Source organism: Myotis yumanensis, unplaced genomic scaffold, assembly GCF_028538775.1.
Source record: "Myotis yumanensis isolate MYYU_CA2020_CCGP unplaced genomic scaffold, mMyoYum1.0.hap1 SCAF_8, whole genome shotgun sequence".
NCBI classification, from domain to species: Eukaryota; Metazoa; Chordata; class Mammalia; order Chiroptera; family Vespertilionidae; genus Myotis; species Myotis yumanensis.
In genome coordinates this window covers 21,616,176-21,619,754 of record NW_027223759.1, presented here as the reverse complement: position 1 = coordinate 21,619,754, position 3,579 = coordinate 21,616,176, and the positions used below count along the sequence as shown (strand labels likewise).

The window sequence follows — 3,579 nt, the reverse complement described above, 5'->3', positions numbered from 1 at the left end:
ACCAGGCCGACTAAGACGAAATGAGGGGAAGTCGCAAGTGAGTGAAGTGGCTATGCGCATGCGTGCTACTATGGGGAGGAGCTACCTCCGCGGACTCCGCTCGGTGCTGGGGCGGAACGGGGGCGTGGAGGGGCGGTGTTTTCAGGCTTGCGCGCACGCGCCTTGTCCGGTCGCGTCGAGTGTGCGTGCGTGCGTTGCGTGTTTGCGTGTGGTCACAGTTCCCGCCATCAGCCACTCTCCCTGACTTGGGGTAGCGAGCTGTAGACCTCCGTTTGGGTTCGGCGTCCCTTCCTTAACTTCCATTCTTCCCCCTCCGCGCGGACTCGGTGCGAGCCCCGGACTCACAGGCACAGGTAAGACGGGCCCAGCGAGCTTCTCCACTGAGCCGTTTTCCGAGACCCCCCTTGCCCCGTGCGGTCCGCCCACTCGGCGTTCACTCTTCTGGAGTTCGCCCTGCTGCTGCTCAGCCTGCCTCCATCCCCTCGCAGCTCCCCTGGCCTCACACGTACTCCACTAGGGTCTATCCCTAAGCTTTCCTTCTTTGACCTGGTCCTAACTGTCGCTCGCTTCCTCCGCAGCCCGAACCTGCCCCATTTCGCTGGGGGCTGTCGCCGTCCGCCACTCGCCCCTTAACGAGGCCTGCTGTCTCCAAAGGGAACTTAGGTTGCGGTAGCCGCACATCCGTCAGGCCTTGGACAGGGTACTCTTTCACTCTTGACAATTCTTCACCTTCCTCTCCTAATCATCTCTAACCAGAAGGCATGGATTGTATTTTTGTCATGCATTTGGTTGCTCCCCAGCTCTAGACATCAGATCACGTTGTCAAGTTAACATATTTTGGGGCATGGTCCATGAAAGGAAATGATAATCGGTGACAAAATCCTGTGTTTCGGAAAGTTGGCCTGTACTGGTTTTGTGGTAGTTCTTTCAAAAATTTGGCTCTGCCTAGGGATAGGCCCTTTTGGGGGGTGGCAGTATCTGAAAAGTATCTACCTGGAGATATCTAAGAGAGGATGTCAAGTAGACAGTTGTATATATTAAGTTGGTGCTCAGAGGAGTGTTCTGGGCTGGACATACAAATAAGTGTATATATGTCATCTGCCACCATGATGGTAAAGCTATGGATGTGGATGGAATTGCCTAAGGAGCGTATGGTGCTAGAAAAGACAGGGGCCTAGGATGGAGCACTGAGGGATTCTTGGCATTTAATAACTGAATCTATTTACATCTTCAGTGTCACTTTTCTAGTTGAAGCCACAATCCTCATTCACCTGAACTTAATGTCACTGATACCCTGTTTTCTCATCTGTAAAATGGGAATAAACATCACCTTATTGGATTGTTATGAGGATTAAACGCAGTAACCATAGCATGCACATGGCCTTCCGTCAATAGCCAGTAAACATTAATTGTTATTGTAAGTGTTGTTATAAGTTGAATCACTCAATACTTTCCTGTCTGGTTGCCCTGTTTTCTTTCATTCTTGCTGCTTTCACACTCCTCCCGAAACCCAAACAAAGCACATCACTTGTCCATTCAGCAGTAACATGTCATTTCTCCGCTTAAAACTCTTCAGTGGATTGCCCATCACTAGTGTTTATTACATTTAGGGTAAAATTCAAAATCCTTACAGTGGTCTTCAAGATTCTTCATAATCTGATTCTTTCCTGCTTTACTGGCTTCATCTTGCACATCCTCCCTTCCCTCTCAGAACTCCAGTCACACTGCTTTTCATTTCTTCAGTCACACCAAATTATTTTCTATCGCAGGGCTTTTACACATTTTGTTCTGTTTGCCTGGATTGACCCAGCATGACCATCTTTCACTTAACACATTCTTCAGTTTTCAGCTTAAGTGGTACTTTCTAACCCCTAACTCCCAAGTCTTAAGTCAGGTACCGTATTATAATCTCTCATCAAGCCCTGCATTTTATATCATTTTTCAGAAATTCTAATTATATCTTTATTTGTGTGATTATTTAAAGTCTGACCCTACTAGAATATAAGCTAGTAATTATTTTATGTCTCTTTCTCAAAAATTTGTTAAGTGAATAAGTAAACTGGAGCTTGCTGTAAGAACCATCATGTCTTTTGGAAGCACCAGCTTACTGATATTTTTGTCATTTGAATATTCACTCTACAAACAAATTGAAGAACACAAAAGAAAAAACAACGGGTTTTCCATGGCTTTGGATGATTTTACATTCTTATGTCATAAAACCATTCAGATTTTAGACACTTTAAGTGAAGATAAAGTTTATCTAGGTCAACTTCTCTCTTTCAGCCATAACACTAATTTTATCTCTGTGCATTTGTTTTATGGATCTTTTTAAGAAAGAAAGCCCTTAAAATCAGAATAGTGGTTTATATATCTTAACAACAAGTTAAACTATGAGACCAGTGAGGATGATGTTTTCATAAACAGATAAAGGAAAATACCATATTTAAGTTGGTGGTGGTGGATGTGAAAGAAAGTATTAAAATTCAGTAATTTGTGTGTATATAGAACAACATTTTTGTTGAGAAGTAGAAAATAAAACATAGGAAATGTATGAATGCCAAACAAAGAGGCATTTGGATTTATTTTATAGGTAGTGAGTGATGAGCTGTTAAAAACGTTTAGGAGGAAGTTTCATTTAATCAAATTGAGTAAGTTCTAGAGATATGCTGTGGAACATTGTACCTATAGTTAACAGTACTGTATTGTACAGTTAGAAATGTGTTAAGAGAGCAAATCTTGTGTTGGGTATTCTTTGTGTGTGTGTGTGTGTGTGTGTGTGTGTGTGTTAAGTATTCTTAACACAGAATTTAAAAATGTTTGGGAGGGAATTGGCATCAATGGCAAGTATTTAGCACTTACAAAGTGCCTGTTATTTTGCAGGAGTACAAAAGAAGATAGGACAGGTCCTCCTTCCTCTCTCCCCCTCCTTCAGGGAGAAAGTTAAGAAGATAATTAGTGCATATTGTACTTTCTTTGGTAGGAGATAAAAGAAGTAGTTTTTTAGAAAGGGTAAAGGATTCATTGCTGGAATCACTTTCATTGATGAGGATGCATTATGGTAGTGGTTAAAAACGTAGATTCTGATGTTAGACTTATTTTTGTCACTTACTGACTATAATCATGGATAAATTACTTGAACTCTCTTAGCTTCAGTTTCCTCATCTATAAATAGATATTAATACCTGTCCTTTAGGGTTATTGTGAAAATAAATGCATGTATGGTGCCTAGCACTGTGCTTAATAAATGTTGTGTAATAAATATTAGATTGGAGTGGTAGCAAAGTGATGTGTTTCTGAATTAAGGTAGTAGTTACAAAAAGATGGGGTTTTTGATAAATGAGAATGAGGTTAAAGCTGATACTAAGATTTTTTGCCTCAATGATGGTGGGAGGACAAGTATAGGGAAGCCTTCTGAGGGCATGGACTGTATAATTTTCACATTTGTATCCCTACCACAGTGTATCAAATTAGAGTAGCTCAATAAATGATTTTTTTAGAAGTGAAAAAATCAGTTTAAAGTTGTTTTAGTTTTCAAAAGGCAATGAGAGATTTAGAGATGCTTCAATTTGAGAAAGAAAC

At 41.2% G+C, this 3,579-nt stretch overlaps 1 protein-coding gene across 3 annotated transcripts in view; it reads left to right on the top strand.

Annotated features, from left to right (window-relative positions):
* The first annotated feature begins 206 nt into the window (after positions 1-206).
* Positions 207-3,579, top strand: part of USP37 (ubiquitin specific peptidase 37) — an 83,703-nt gene continuing 80,330 nt past the window's right edge. For all 3 annotated transcript variants that reach the window (XM_070422132.1, XM_070422133.1, XM_070422131.1), the window contains exon 1: positions 207-353. The gene's annotated coding sequence lies outside the window, so the exon portion shown is untranslated. The remainder of the gene's footprint in view (positions 354-3,579) is intronic.